Source organism: Liolophura sinensis, chromosome 6 (assembly GCF_032854445.1).
Source record: "Liolophura sinensis isolate JHLJ2023 chromosome 6, CUHK_Ljap_v2, whole genome shotgun sequence".
NCBI lineage: Eukaryota > Metazoa > Mollusca > Polyplacophora > Chitonida > Chitonidae > Liolophura > Liolophura sinensis.
Genome location: NC_088300.1, coordinates 28049510 through 28067047, shown reverse-complemented (window position 1 = coordinate 28067047; position 17538 = coordinate 28049510). Strand labels below are relative to the sequence as shown.

The following is a 17538-nucleotide window of genomic DNA, read 5'->3' as shown; positions in this document are numbered from 1 at the left end:
GTACTGCTAGTAAATATGCAGCACCACTGCACTAGTTGATGCATACATGTAAAGTGAATTAGATGTTGAAGCTGTGTAGATACATGACATGGTGTATATGGTTGTTACTGTAATCCTTTAACCTTTTAGCATGTTTGTAAGGTGTTTATTCAAGCATATTGTGAAGGCATTTTTCTGTGTTAAACTGTAAAATTATACTTTTTGTGGAGCCCTGAAATTAGGCAATCTATTTGAGCTAGTTTTCTCTCCAAAATCAGTTTAAGGGTATGCATAAATTGCACAGAAAGTTGTTCTTTCATATGCGAAAAGGTTGAGGAATTTGGGTATGATTTTTGCTATAAGAACCATGTGTTTTGTTTTATAAAAGTTGAATGTGACATGTTGGTGGATTTGATTTACCTCCCTTTGATGACCAACTTGCCATCTTATATATACAATTTACATGTAATATGCATGTATGTTGCTAACAAAATACATCATTCTGTCTGAAGTGGCAAGGCTTTGTTCAAGGTGTTTTCTTTGTCCATTGTGTCAAATAATTTGTGTTTATACCCCAAGTTGATCATATATAAGTAGAGTTGGTAATGCTCTTATTTTTTTTTAGCAAGGCAGATAGCATGCAGGCATGTCATAACAGATACATATTGATGACACCTGGATTGATGCATTAATTTGTGTGATTCCCTTCAATAAAGGATGCTTTATATAATGTGACTGTTCCATTGTTAAGGGTATGACAATCCAATAACTTATTATATAGAAAAAAGTGTATTCTACCTGTATTCTTTTTATTGCACTTGACAAGTTCAGATATTTCCATGTATAACTTATGTATACTCTTGCAAACAGTGTTTTTTGTGTGATAAATCATTTTCTTTTATGTATGTATGATTATGCAGTACTATAGTGTTTTACTTCAAAATACCATATATAAATTATGCTGGCTGTTAGTTTCATGTTTTCAAGGGAGATAACTGATGAGCAGGTCTGATGAAGAGTCTGCTAGGTAAGAGTTCAGGGTAAAATTTTGAATTGCCATTTTTAAAGAGTAAACTTTTTTATTTATTGATTGCAGTAAGCTAAAATATGTATCTTTTGAGGTACATGTATTTTTTAAATCCTCAAAATAATAAACATGTCTCTTGTCTGCGAACTTGTAAAGTAATATTCTTAAAGGCTTTGTTTTTCTGTATTAATGGTTAAAACCCACAAATGAACACATTAATACTTGATATGTTTTTGTAGAAAGGTTTAACTTTACATATGCAGTAGAAACTTTACATATGCAGTAGAAACTTTGCCTATGCAGTAGAAACTTTGCAACTACATTTTATGTTGTGGGCACAATCTTAAGGCTAAGCACTTCTCTTGCAAACTGCTGTGCTACTGTGGTTTTCTTGGACTGGAGCCAGATGACTTTCTTTATATGAAAACAGGCACTTGGGGAACTGTTATTGTATACACTTGTAATGGCCTGTGTGCTAGCCAAAGCTTCTGTGCCATAAACCTGAGCGCCCTTGTCTACGGAGCAATGGGCTAGCAGATGGCCCTGCTTTATAGTTAACCATTCTGTACTGTTTACATGTTTACACGAATCCTCTGCCAGTTCCATGATTTAAGGACACCAGAATTACCACTTTATGCCATGCTTTAATGAGAGATTCTGTCACCACAAACGATATCCATGTGTTGGCTGGTTTAAGTGAAGTGCTGTCATGATTGTGGCATTGGCTGATGCTCAGGTAGACATGGAGTGAACAGGTACATGCACATACAGGCTCAAGGTCTGGATATCCTCCTCTTTCTCAGAGATAACGCAGGTGTGGATCTTTTTTTTTTTCCCCAGTCTACTTTATAATGTTCTCGGTTGTTTATACCAGTATTTACAGTGTGGAGAGAACATGGACTTCAACAGGCCAAGAGCCCCAAATATTCTGGACAGTACTTGCAATGCCTTGGTTGGAAATGGTAACAAATGAAACCTGTTACTCAAAGATAAAAAAACTAGAATGGTTCCACAGTGGTTGTGGTGAGTGCAGCTGTACTTGTGCACTCAGAAACCTACACGCCTCTCAAGAAGGTGGCTATTTTCAGCTTACACTGAAGTATTAGTCATTTCATTTCTTTTTTTTATTGGTATGTACCTGGTAGACATTATTAATTGGTTGGTGATTAGCCAAGTGTCTCATGATATTGTAATTGACTTGTGCCAGTTAAATTTGGTACAATTGATTTGCAGAATTCTCTTCTCATAAGATAGCATTGCCTAGAAGATACTGAATACTATGTGAATAACAGTTAGCAATGAAGTACACATGGACTTATTTCTATACAATGCCTAGTAGTGATATATTTGGACTTACTTCAAATACATAATGTGGGTACAGCTGCAGACTTCAACACTTACATGTATAAAGCAATTGTAACATGGGTGTAAGGAATCAGTAAATTTGTCATTATTTATTAGTGCATTTTTGGTTATGTGTTTTTAGCATACATGTACATTCATTTCCATGAAATTAAATGCATCTGGCATATGCGTGTTGTGTGCCTATAGTCTTTATATATTTATATATGCAGTAACATTTACTGTATATCTGAAATGATTGCACAAGAAGAATTCGTGCTCTGGTGGCGTTGAATATCCAACTGTATATTTTAAAGAATTTACCAAAAAAAAAACTTTGGAGAATGTTATATGCTTATAAAATGAAATTTTTGTACCCCACAATTCAGCGAAGGTAAGTTTTGTAAATTTTGATACGCCGTCCTGTCATTGGAGAGGGCTGTGATCTAGTAGTTAAAGGTGCTTGCCTTTCAGTCGCGAGGACACGAGGTAGAGGTTCAAATCTCATCCTTGTACAGAAATTCTTGAATGTGGTATTAATCTGGCAATTAATCAGTTTGTCTTTCCATCTGTCACACATTGATTTCTGTGCAATAACTTTGTGCTAAATAGTGTTTGATTTTTTTGCACAGTTTTCAACAGATGTTTCACTTTGAGGAACATCACATCCACTTTCACAACCTGCCCACTCTGTGTATAAGATTTTAAACATTATGTTCAGTGCTTTTTATGATTTTAACTTCAAAATTGTTATAAGTTGGCTGAAATAAGAGTGAAATTCCCATAATAGCACAGCTTACTGTGTAAGCCTACAATGCATTAGGCAGTTTAATGAGCAAATGTTAACCACAAATCAATACAGAGTCTCATGATAAGAGTATATCAACCATCCAGCTTCTGTACAGCAGTTTTTACAGAACATAACATCGTTTATGAGGTGATCATTTTTTTTTTTCTTCGGATGTTTGCTTCCTCTTTCAGCAACAGCAATGGCCAATGCCACAAAACTCATTTATAACAAGTTAAAATTGAAATCTTAATAGTTACTGATCCTGAAAGTCCAAATTGTGAAAATACATTATTTATTATCTGAATATTCACGCATCATTTAACTTATTAGAACCAAACTAACTTTCTGATCGGGTTTGGAATTTTTAATTGAGTTAATATTGTTCTGGAATCTACCAGATACTAGTACACATGATGAAATAGTCTTTAAGGTTTTATGAAAGCAGCTTCCGGTTAAAATAAAAATGAATAGCAGCTTTGAGCTCTTGTAGGTTGTCTCTTCAGACTCTTTTTGCCTGCTTTCCAGTTTTTCCAGCGTTTTTTTTTTAATCTTTTTCCTTGAATGCTTTCTGCCGACTTGTATATGCTGTTCATATCAGAGAGAAATGGATTTTATTCTCTGTACCTGTATTAAAAGAAGTTGACAATTCAGATTCTGTTTTGGTCCACATTGTATTTTGAATTTTATTTGCCAGGCATTGTGAGAAGTTTTAAGTCTACCCTTGGTCTGCTGCGCATGAACCAGTGGTGACTGAACGAGTGAGAGAAAAGTGACAGTAGAATAAAAGACCATCTGTGGTTGGCATTAGACTATTAGATGACATGCTAGTGCACACAATAATACCATGTACCGTGTGTAGTATGGGTTTGAATAGCCAGCTGTGTGAAATCAGACAAACTAATGTGTATAATTTATTCAGGCGTGACCATAGTTTTCAGGCCAGAATCTCTGTGCACTATAAGCTTATTAACCTGTGGTCTTTGTGTGTATTACCCTCAAGCTCAAAGTTCCCATCATGGATTTTCTTTTGTTGTGAGTTAATCTGGTAGATTGGATATTGTAGTTGGATGATATACAGATTAGGCACACGTGAAAGAGAGTGCCTGAAGTATAAGTACCCCTACTTACTGTGTGTGTACATTTAATATTAAAGTGAATTTTAGAATCCATTAGTAGCTTCCCAAAGGTCCATGGTTTACCCTGTGCACTCCAGTGTCTTCCATCTATAAAACTGACTGCCGGTTCAGGTGAAAAATTCTCTTGAAAGTATGGTGTTAAACCACAAACAAATAACTCATTAAATTTATTTGGAATCTTCCCTTGCCGAGTTCACTTAAAAGATTCATTTACCAGCCAAACTATTCATATCATTTACGTGTAGAGGTTTTTTAATAGGCTCGGTGTGAGTTGAAGTTCAGCTTATGCTGGCTTCCTCTCTTGTTGCACGAGGGAAGGTCTGTCAGCAACCTGCAGATGGTCGTGGGTTTCCCTTGGGCTCTGCCCGGTTTCTTCATACCATAATGCTGGCCGTATAAGTGAAATATTCTTGAGTATGGCGTAAAACACCAATCAAATAAATAAATAAATAATAGGTTCGGGGATGGCTGAGGGTGTTTTCCAACCATATACAGTAATACCTGACTTAGCATGTATCATCCTACAGGCGAAGTATTCTTGAGAATGAACAAAAACATACGCATACATTTACACAAAATCACAGATAATTAATTTCCCTAGTAATTACCCTGCTTAACTGTATTTACTTTCCAGTTTACAAACACATGTAACATGTATAAATTAGCCTTTATTTCTGGGTGAGCCATTATTTTTCCATATACATGTATGTAATATTTGTATTATTGTTCTGATGTAGAAATTAGTGTGACACGGCCTTGTAGGACCAAAGCATAGGTACACAATGGACAAAGTGACATGTATGTGTGGCCTGCAGACGTGATAGATCACTGATACAATAATGAGTCAGCCCTCTGTCATTGTGAACAAGACCAGATGATATTTGGATAATAAATTCCTCTTGAATGTTTCATGCATGTGAATGGATTGTTTTCCATAACATGTAAAGTAGATGACAGTACTGGGCAAGCCCTCTTGCATTTTATATTATATACTGTATACCTGTTAACATATGTTCACATACATGTATCTGCCTAGGCCTAGATGATAGACATGTACATAGCTACATGGATATGCATTTCAATGGGTTTATTAACATATCGCTAGCTCAATTGTTTTTTGGTTAATTACTATTGCATGTCTCTCTGTGCCCAACTGCGGGTATACGGTTAACAATGTTAATTGTCTGGAGTCGATTCAGACTTGTGCCAACAATCATATTCAAATGACATTCAAAAAGGCAAGGGGTGCAGATGGGTAGCCCCATGGTATAGATTGGTGTAGATTTAAATAAGTACATGTACATGTTGAAGCCTTGGTTTAATCTGCCTGCAGGGCATATTAATACCTGAGCTCTTGGGCACTTAACACCTTTTCTTATATAGCCATTGGAGTGGGGAGTGTATAGGGGCAGAGCGACTGTATCACTATCCCCTTGTGGCTGGGAGTCGGTTTTGCTTCACGACCAGACAGGTCACTCTTCCTGCCAGACTGGACAGCACTTGTGGTCAATAAGCTTAACTGGTCACTCAGACTGGTCTCCATGGGTCAGTCACTCCCGAGGTTGGACAACACATTCCATTGCACAAGGACAGCGACATAGTTGGCCATGTGCCCAGAACATCTCTGACTAAGACTGTCCTGTATGCTGGAGCTATATGGCGATGACTATCTTATTCATTTTCAATAGCCAGTAGTACATGGAAAATTAAGCAAGGGCTGTAACACAGCTCAGTTGATGGGTTTTTTTTTCATCAGAGAGACCTATTGTTATTCCTTCGAGACTAATATATCCGTCACCTGTAGAAAGTACAGTACTGTAGAATGTTAGTTTGCATACAGGTTCACACTTCTCACTCCAGCCTGAGGTTCTGGTCAAGTATTATGTGACAAGGTTAAGCGGAGACTTGGATATTTACCAGACTACAGGATATTACAATGATAAACCGGTGGAAAAGCATTTACCGTGGGCCAAAGAGCTCAAAGGTAAAACGAGCGGTGACGTTTGCTGGTGAGAGCGATCTCAACCTTCACACTAAAGCACCATGGAAAATAGGTGAGCACATAATGAGCGAGATAAGTATATGTTGCAGCTACCATGCTATGTCAATGTGCAGGGTGTCCATTTCTGTGCTGAATAGAATAGTTCAGAAGTAGAACATGCACAGTGGGTTTTGATGATTAATCATTCAAATATTTCATCTTTTGATTTGTTGATGTAGGAAACCTGATGCATTTATGAAATCAATCATTCCTGTATCCTAACAAATTCCTATTTGTTTCTTAAATGTACAGCTTGTAGCAATTTTCATTAATTTTTTTTATTAATCTTACCAGACTTTTGGCTTCATCAGACAAATACATGTACATATCAGTGTAATCAGTACTTAACCTATGCCATAACAATGGTAAAGCAACTGATCTAACTTGGCCAGGTTTGAAAAAGGGAAATTTTGTAACCGTTAGCTAAACCTGGAATTTTGTAGGATTTATATTTTTGCTGAAATGATTTTGAATGTAACCAGTGACGAAATTTAACTACAAGGGAAATTTAATTAAATTGCTTCTGATCTAAAGCATTCTGTAGGATTGATCATTATAAAGAAATCCAGTTATTGTAATTCTTTAACTTTTCTGCATGTTTGCAAGATGGCCATCCAACCATATTCTGAGGCTGCTATTCTGTATAGGCTGATGAAATTGTAGTTTGTATGAAGCCTTAAAATTGGCCAACCCATTCAATTTAGGTTTGTCAAAAATCAAAATCAAAACTGAAAGTTACCCTTTTGTATGGAAAAACGTTGAGGAATTAGTGTGAACATACATGGTCTCAAGTTATTCTCAACTTTAACACTATTGGGTATATTATATCTAAAATAACTGTTTAATTTGAAGGATGAAACGTTACATGTATATAACACAACTGGGCACACCAGTTGTGTGTCCAAGAACTGTCCATGCATTATTGTTAGACAGTAAGGCGTGATTAGTTTACTTTGTGCTGTTACTGTTGGCCTTTACCAGCCTTTATCCTGTATACACAGCAGTTTAATAGGCTGTGTATTTCTCATTCAGTTGGTCTTGTGACATTCTCATGAGAGGGACTTATCATTGTGTTGAGCAGGTGTGACACTGTTTGAATATTGACTTCTTTCACTGACTTTTATTCTCATTAGTATAACTTACCTATATTGTACTGGGCATCACAGGTGGCCTGTACGTCTGTACACAGTAAGCAGTAATTGTAGGTCTAGAGTCTTTGCTGAGCCCAGGGTTTGTTGAAGCTGCTTTTTGTAATGGTGCTTATCAGAGACTTTGACCATGTTTTCTCGTTGGCTAACTGGTAAACCTGAGTATTACATATACGTGCCAGGTAATTTTACCCTATTTAACATTCAGTTGGTTTCATATATTAAGGCTTTGCATGTTTGCAGATTCGTCTGTTGGTTATGGAAATCCATTTGTTCAACACGATGCTCATTTAACAGCTTACCACAACATTTGGATGCGTTTGTTGCTTGCAAAAGTCTTCAATTGTTTAATTGCATTGCGTGGTCCTACTGAGTGCTCATGCACATAAATTATACATTTGATCTGCTGTGTGTATACCTTACAATTACATATCATATTTCGTTTTGCATGCCTGGACGTGGACATTTACTGCACAGGGTTATGATAGGCTCATTCTGCATGCTTAAAATTAGTATAATCTTGGCCAATATTTTCCATATTTACATGTATGCAAGAATTCTGTTTAGGTGACACCAATTTTTTTGTGTGTATTATGCGAGTGAGCCGACAATCAAAAATAAAAAATAATGCTGAAAATCCATCTGTTTATTTTGTCTGATCTTGATATTTTTGTGATCTTTTTCCTGTTTTTTAAGGCTTTCTCATCATGTAAATATATCTTCAACAGGAAAAAGTTGCTGGGATAGCCCACACTTCCGACATATTAAACAATTTTAAGTTCTATTTTTATACACTTCTTCAACATAAGAAAATGATTTATTTCTGGCCCTAAAACAACAATTTAAATTGATGTGGCCTTAAGTTGGTTGAGTTTTTGAAATATGTATAAGGAACAAAGATCAAGATAGTGAATGATTATATATTATATTTGTAATGAAATGAAAGACAATATAGCAGTACTTTATAGTGCCAACAATCACCATACATGTGTTTGTCTACGGTGTGATTTATGGCTGGCTTTAAACTTGCCTAATTCATGAAAAGAATTCATTATCATCATGAGATTTAAGACTTATCTAAAATGTACAAAAACATTATGCATGGATAATCATGCTGACAAGCATTGGTGACATCCAGTAATGATAGAAAAGACATAGCAGTTAAAATGTGTGTGTGTGTGTGTGTGTGTGTGTGTGTGTGTGTGTGTGCGATTTCACACACATGTAGATCACTCAGTATCACTCAGTACTGGAGAATTCATCTTATTTTAGTCCCTTTGTCGATGTGTTTTTGATAAATGATGTGAAAAATTCTATCTGGGTTTACTGAAAGAGATGGTTTTAGCTAACATTTATTTTTTCTGTATAATGGTTTCTTGGACCACATCTCATTGGGTCAAACCAAGTACCTCCAAGCAAGTTGTGCTCAGCATCTAACATTAAATAGATGATTTCACCAATTATAGAAAAAATGATGACGTTCAAGATTTAAATACTGTGTACAGATCCATTTTTGTCACGTTCAGGAGGAATATTCTTGGTAACATTTTCTTGGTCTCAGTTAATGAGCAAAAGGAAAAAAAACTGTCAGATTGACAATATTCATAGCTGTGTGCAAGTCTGGTTCTAACAGACATGAGATTTTTCGCCAGTTTTGCACATTTCTGCGTTTTTTATGTTGAAAAATGTAATTTTGATATAATTTATGTATGTAATTGAAGGTATTACATCTACTCTAGTAATTTAAATATAAGATGCCTGGAGAGGTGTACATTAACCTGTATATGTGGACATGATTATGTATGTTTTTGAAATTGTCAAAGACTGACACATACCAGAACCCCATACTGCCATTGTGGCTGTTCGTGATAAAGCTGTCATCAGTGACCGGGATGTTTTGATGGGTATTGTGATGAGGCAAAACTTCTCAGTCTAGGCATGTGAGGATGTTGTTTGTAAAGATGTATAATGTAAATCTATTGCCTTACAAGTCTACATGTTCATTCTATATGTAAACCCTGTCCCAAATTTGCAAGCTGGGAAAGCATACATGTATTTTATAATGGGGAAAGAAGCATAAGCCTGTGTATAAGCCTGTGAAGTGGTGTTAGTAAAAAGCAGGATCTTAATCCATGGAGGAGGGGTTGGTGGGGGAAAGTAACATTTGACATCAATAAAATGGCCTCAGGGTGGTGGTGCTGCCGTGAGTTTGAGATATCTTCATTGTTATACACTGCATATAAGAATCAGTCGCGTGGTAAAACATGAATGATGAGGGCACTTCAGTAGATTAATTACATTCACACGTCTAGCCATTGAAGGAGAATGTGAGATGTAGAGATACAGGGGAAATCAAGTGGAGCTCACGCTTTTCTGACCACACTGCATGTTTTTCTTACATCATGCAGGCATGACAGCCGATTGCAATCTCCTTAATGTAATTAAACTGTCTTCCATTCTGCACAGTATATGTTTCAACCATTGGTTTATGGAGATAATACACACATGTAAATACTAATCTCAGACTACATATACAACTACGCATGTGGGTGTTGCCTGAAATAGGTAATCCATAGTTGGGTTTTAGGGTATTATTACGAATGTAATGCATTTACTGTATGTGTTTTTGGACCCTAGGGATAATACTGCCGGCTGAAGGTAGGTTTATGATCAGGTTAATGATACTGGTTATCTTAGTTCTGTAATTATGCCCACTTGCGAGTGCAAGCCAGTGGGGGCATGCTGATTTTCATCTGTCCGTGGGTGGGTGTGTGCATGGGTATGGCATAATCCTGTGGGAAACATATATATCTACAACATAATTATGTAAGACTACTTAAATTTGGTAAACATTTTCTTACCACAGTTGTCATAATATAGTGTATTTTTGATGAACAGTGCCTTTAGTTTTTCCATTTCCCCACATTATACAGGTTTTGACTCCTCCTATTTTCCTCGAGTTTGAGTCTTTTATATTTTGAGCAGGTCTGAACCACTAAATAATTGGTTAGCGTGCTAACGCAACGTAATGACCCAGGAGCCTCCCACCAATGCGGTCGCTGTAAGTTCAAGTCCAGATTTTTCTGGCTTTCTCTCCTGCCATAATTGGGAAGGTCTTTCAACAACCCACGGATGGTCGTGGGTTTCCCCGGGCTCTGCCCGGATTCCTCCCACCATAATGCTGGTCACCATCGTATAAGTGAAATATTCTTGAGTACGACGTAAAACACTAATCAAATAAATACATAAAATAAATAAGAACCACCAAATACATGTGGGTGTATTGGTTGATATTTCCCATAACAACAAATGGTGGGGGATAGGTGAGAGTGTGTGTCCGTGTGAACACTTGTGTTTAAGGAACACCTAACATTATCAAGTTTTTTGCTAGCATGTATAAAAAAACATTCAGAATCGCCGGCAGTTTCACAGGTTACAAGCAGTATGCATGAATGGTTATCTGCAGCATCTGCTTTAGTAAAGAGCAGTTTGCGACATGACAGTCGGTACACATTACAGGGAGAGTGAACACCACGTTTCTGGAGCTTGTTCTACAAAACCATTTACTTACATATCGAGTGGAAAAGATGTTTTATGGGCTGAATGGAATTTTTCACACCTCTTAGAAACGAGCTCAGGTTTAGCATTCCACATTAGTGCATGAAGGTCATTGGTCATTTTGAAAAGATACATGTATTGTTGTATGAGCTAAACCTGACGTTGGGGCCCACTTCCGTGTAAGAAGGCCAGTGGTAGATGTTATTGAGTACTTGTACATCAGATTAAGCACTTGGTTGCATGTATATGTACACATTGAAGTAAAGAGAGGTGTCATACGTGTGAGATGAAATTAATATCTACGGAATGTCTCACCTGTCATGTAGTGATGACTATGGTATTTGTTCTACAGTATAGGTATAATAGATAAATATAGGGCATGGAAACAAACTCATTTATTATGTGGATTATTACACTATATCTAAGCTTGATGCATACCTTCCTGGTATTGACAGAATTTTAGGATTGTCTGTGTACTGTCTCCCAAGCTATAGACTGTGTTAATATATATGCAGAATAAATTATCTCAAAGAAACTTTAGAAACGTGCTCAAGCAAGATGACACGCAGTAATTGCGGGTTCTCGTGATAGAACCAGAATCTTGATCTGGTACCTTTACTGAGTGGTTGTTGTCTCAGTGGTAACTTTAATAAACAGGTACTGATGTTTACATGTGTAATATGTATTCACATTTTGAAAGCAATACTACGTCTAGACTAGTACTGTTAAATTTTGTGATCCCAGAAGTTTGTCAGTTAAGCCAGTGTAGTTTTGTCTCCGAAGTCAATCTATGTAGGTGTGTAAGTTGAAGTCAGATTTGATCTCTAACAATTGTGAAAAAGTTGATGAATTATGGTATTGCAGTTGTTGTGGAAGAGACATTTCCCAAGTGGGATGAGATGAAGATGTACACGTATGTATTTGTCTGTGTTCCCCCCATGATCTTCCCGTTATCCCATGCCATCTCTCTGGCTGGACATGTGTGAATGATGGTGCCCCAGCATGGATACAGGATTTACTCACAAATACCTGATTTCCTGGCAAAGCCTCCAGGATAATCCTCTATTATGTGTTATTTGTAAAGAGCTTGTGTTTTAATCTGAAGTTAAGACTGTGTGTGTTGTAGTTTGATGCTAGGAGTAGATTTTCTACAGATGAGGTGTTTTATATGGTCCCTTTGTCTGTCGCCACTCTTCACCTCCTTCCAACCATAGCTGTTGTTATCCCAGTCAAGCAGTAACCAATAAGAGCCTAATGCTGGTAAGACGTTGTTTTTGCCAAGTTCTGGTTTTATATCTTGTTTTGCGCAGAGCTGGGAATATAATCCAGCATTATTACATACCCAGTGGATTGATATTATAAATGTTGAAAGTCTCATGAAAATCATGTTGTGTTTGGTCTTATAGCTTTCTACCTACAGTGTATATTGTTGTATTTGATCGGTGTTTTAGCCACACGCAAGAATATCAGAATATTATTATGAGACCTAGCATTTGCATTATGTCAGAGGAGAAAGCCATACTGAACAAAGGGAAACATTCCATGGTGTAGGCCTATAGCATATGTATGTACATGTAACAAATTACTGACCAACAGCATTATGGCTAGATACATATATAATACATGACATCTACAGACTTTTATTATGACTCCCCCCCCCCCCCCCCCACCCGCACCACTGGGGCATCTTGACTTGCACTTGTTCGTCACTCTGCAGTCATGTGGTTTCTCAAAAAACTAATTAACTTCTCTCATTTGGTAAATACATTTTTATCACTATGATCATGGAACAATTAAATATTGAACAATTAAGGTTTTCATTTTAAATCGGATTTGTCAAATTGAGTATTCAACTTTGAGAAAGACTAGACTAACCAGTATATGAGGATGTGTCTTACAACATTCCCCATAACTGCAAAATATGCAGGGGGAGGGTTTGGCAAGCAGCCGGTGCAACATTATTAAATTCTGTTGATTACTCTTCTATGCGTGTGTTATTACAATTTAGCACTTTCATGAAATATGAAGTACGTGTACCTGCACATTCTTGTGTTTTAACAAGCTCATATACAATTGGTGATGCATTCAGGTATTTGTAACTGTAAGGCTACAGGAGTTATTACAGGTAGTGCTGGTAATTACCTTCAGAATTGTTCACATTATTCCATACCTGGAAGGTTGATTAAGATGGGGTTGTATAGGTATGAATGTGTTGGGTTAAGGCTGGGTATACATATCACTGGTTTACTGTGGAAAAGGATAAAATTCTTTTAAGTGAGTGAATTTCTCTCTGGTGCAGTTTCTGCGCCAGAGCTGTGAGATGGGGAAATGTAGGCTAGGATTGTTCCCAGATCATGAAGCCTGTCAACAACTGCAGGAGCAGGTAATATTTGAGGTTTATCTTGACATCCGCTCAGAACACCTTTGTGGCCAGTGCGGACGTTTGCATGCTGGGGTTCTAATTCACATGACATACATTCCTAACATAAACAGGGCTGCGGATGAAAGAGAGCTTTGGCAGGAACAGCACAACTGTAGCATTTAGCCCCCACTGTGGTTCATGTGTCGTTCAACAATGCTGCACTGACACAGAGAGGAACAGTTTCACATAAATTGTCCTCACTTTGTCACTTTTGGGAGCAGAAAAGTTTGGATGGAATCCTGGATTCCAGATCTGTTGGATATGCAATGGATAAAATGATGGTGTACCTTTAAGAAATGGTTTTGGTACCACACAGCTAGACTTTGTTCCTAGTGGTTGTGCTATGCTCTCAGATGGTGCGGTGGTCCTTCCCAGCAATGCCACGCTACAGGGCCAACTTCACCGTCACCAAAGGTAAGCCGGACTATAATAGTTTGGCATCTTTGTCATGGTCGGATAGTTGTAAAGCTTTTCTTTACATGTATGAAAAGTCTGTGTCATGCCGATACGGTACAACATACAGTACATGTATATATGTAGGTGGAGATCTTGTAAGGTTGACAAGTCTTGGACCTTAAACTTATGATATTCTACACATGTGCCAGTACATGTAGCTGTTATATTTAATGTGTTTTTTAAACACTACATGGAATTGACATGAAGCTGTTGTATGCATTCATCCAGGGTATTTTCTTTGATGTGCCATTATTATTTTCACATCATTTTGTACTTGTGATGTGTATGTATTATAAGTTGCAGATTTTAAAAGCACTCTGCTGGTTAGTACGACAATTTAGGGCTACCCTGATGTGACCTAGAAGCTGATGGAGTTTTATGTGTGGTGCTGCTAGCTAAACCTAATCACTAATAAACTGAGTTGAGACAATCACTGGCAAAATAGGTTTTAGGCCAGTTTCGGAATATGAATATCTATTGCTGTAATAATTTGATTACATATATCACTTATGGTGAGTTCCACAGACCCTATTGATTCTGGGCTCTTTCTCTGAAATTTAGTAATATTAAGACATGAGAGCATACAGTGGTGTACGTCTGATTCACTCCACTATGACTGACCAGGTGTTGCTGGAGTTGTCCCCCTTGGGCCTAAGTATGTTAAAATATAACCATAAGTTTGCTCACCATGAACTGATATATAGACATTCAGTCATTTATTAGTGAGAAATGTGGAGTGATTAGTTTTTTGAGGCAGGGAAAATCTTCACCTTATTTAAGTATTGCCACCGGTATTTATTAAATTTCTTACAAATAATCTTTTCAGCACATTTACATAAGCAGATGTCTTGTGAATGATTCATTAAATAGAAATATGGTACATGCATTAGAATTTATACGACGTAGCTCAAATCTGCCTTATATCCTTGATAAAATATCCTCTTCTAAAATATCTGGGTAATACCCTCAATCTTCCCATGGCTTCTAGCTAAAATGAATCCCATAGCTTAAATGCAACTTCTGGCTGTTGCAGCTGGGTTGTTTCTTGTAAATAAGGTTTTCAAATGTTGGAGGTATATCTGTTGGCCAACCAACAGTCAATGATAAAATGTCTCACAATAAAGTTGAAAAAAAATATTGACAGTGTTACAAGGATAAATAATTTGCAGTGTAAGTATAACACAGATTGCTGTCAGTCTGTCAGCCTAAAGCTGACTTTAATAATCCTGTGTCATTGTGTAGTGTTGATTTCTGAATGACACGAAATATTAGCTTACTCACACATAAACACAGAGGCAGATTGACGAAGTTGACAGTCCTGACACTGCATAGTAAGATAACACCATAGAGACAACCTTTGGAGCTATCAGTGTACTAGTTTGAATATTTTATCTCCGTCTAATAAATACATATGCACGTATTATAGGGTTACAGGTATTTTTGCTGACGTTGATATCATTCAGACTTGCGGCCTCCTGGACGGAGTGTAGACATAGTCATAATTGTTGTTTGATACCCTCAGATGTGCATGTTGTATTTGAACTAAACTCTGAAGGATGATGGTATGTATATACACAATAATCAGACTTGAAACTGATTTGATGCTGTGTATCTACATTGAAGAATTTGATTTCTCACTCTTGTAAAACATCACTTGTAGAGAGCTGACAATTCCTGGTATTATGTTGTGTACTATCTGCATAATAGTAAAATCGGGAACAAGCTCTACATTTATGAGGCAGGTTATATCTGTCTCCTGGTATCTGTCTCCTGAGTTGCTAAAGGTATAAGCTGGGAGCAAGGGTGTGGTAAGCCCACAAAACCTGTATATGTGTGGGCCTGAACATTGTACATGTACCTACAATGCACTTATGTTGACCTATATTGATAATCACATTGCAGCTGTAACCTTACAACAGAATACATAAGCCATATGTCAACAGGTCTCTGGCCTGATCACACGGAGTCAGTATCATTTAAGTTTGTGTTCATGTGCATGCATGATGTAAACTGGTTAGAAGCAATTAGGAAATTCACCCAGGTCACAGACTTGTGATGAGGCTTGTATGTTACTGGAATTCTTCAACCTTTTGGCATGTTTGTAAGGTGTATATTCAAGCATATTCTGACATGTCTGATGGAGAGAGATAGAGAAGAGAGAGAGAGAGTGCTTGGGGTTTAACGTCGTACTTAACAATTTTAAATTGTCACATGACGACGAAGGAGTCCTTAGAATGCATGTAATGTACCTCCTTGTCGCAGGACAGATGTCCACGGTTCTTTTATGTAGTGCTGCTTCACTGAGACGCCTTACCGAAGGCGAGTAAGCAGCCCCACCCGAGCCATTATACTGATACGGGTCAACCAGTAGTTGCACTATCTCCTTCATGCTGAGCCACTAGAGGAAGCTGCAACTTCTGACATGTCTGAAGGCATTGTCCTATTTTGATTGATAAAATTATGCTTTTCGTGTGTACGTGTAGTACTTGTAGTATGACTTACTAACAAGTGAGAATTTGGTTTAAATGATGGTGCATATGGTCAGCCAGTTTATTAAATGGAACGGTTAAGTTCACAGATATCTGCCTGAAATTTACAGTGACTTCCAGGTTGTAGTGTACGTGTTGGGCTTGACTTGTAAACTCTAAGCTTCTTCGTTCCCATTTGCATTGCTTTGTGGGTTTATAAGTTTATTCCAATCGCCACATCACAGATATTCTTACATACACTGCTTAGGTACATTGTATTTGTAAAGATGGCATTAAGACATGTGGCTACTCAAGTGGCTTTTCTGTTAGCTTGTTTACTTTGATTTGACTGTAATATGGTTGGCAAGTTCATTAGTTGGATCATTTTCATGTAGTCCACTATACACCTGTCGACACGTGTTTGTGGTAAACTAAGGAATGTTGGTAATTTGTGTGGAATGTGGATTCAGAGTAGACCTGTTGACTTATGAAGTAATGAAATTAATTAATCCTCTTGTTTTACCTGTGTGTTGACACATTATGGTACTCGTTTAATGATGTGTTTGTAAACCTGATGAGGCTGTGTTTGTGTTGTAGGTGGAGAGGTGAGACTTGTTCCCCTCAAACCCCCGCGTCGTGGAGCTGTGGCTGCCCGTATTCACGGACCAGGTAAATACCATCTTTTTATCTTGCTACATCCCAGCTTCACAAATGCGTTATGAATTTTTTATTTTTTTTTTATTTTTTATTTTTTAACAGAAAATCATAGAATTGAAATGTTTTATGTAGATAAACTTTGTTCAACCAAGGTGTCTTTATTGAGCCCTGAGCAAATAGAATTATGTATGTACATGTATAATGAAGTTGACCTCTCTGGAGTGGGGACATACCATTGACTTTGAACAACGGGAGGTAAATCTTCGCAGAAGTGGCTTGACTATAGTACCAGCTGACACTGTTCCAAGACCCATTGTGAAGAAGAGTGATGATAGTTGACTCTATAAACATAGGTTATCTCTGAGAACTTCATTATGCAGCTCTGCTGTTTATATTAGGGAATAATTGAGGTGAAAAAGTATGTTTGTCCAAGAACCTGTTAGTATTGAGGAGGTACTTCTCTCAGCCATGCTGTAGTGACATGCCATGCCTTTTATGATGATGTGTGTTGCAAG

At 37.3% G+C, this 17538-nt stretch overlaps 1 protein-coding gene across 2 annotated transcripts in view; it reads left to right on the top strand.

The window, feature by feature from the left end:
* LOC135467628 (rho family-interacting cell polarization regulator 1-like) overlaps positions 1-17538 on the top strand; it is a 69208-nt gene that overhangs the window by 11976 nt on the left and 39694 nt on the right. For both annotated transcript variants that reach the window (XM_064745407.1, XM_064745408.1), the window contains exon 3: positions 16964-17035. The gene's annotated coding sequence lies outside the window, so the exon portion shown is untranslated. The remainder of the gene's footprint in view (positions 1-16963; positions 17036-17538) is intronic.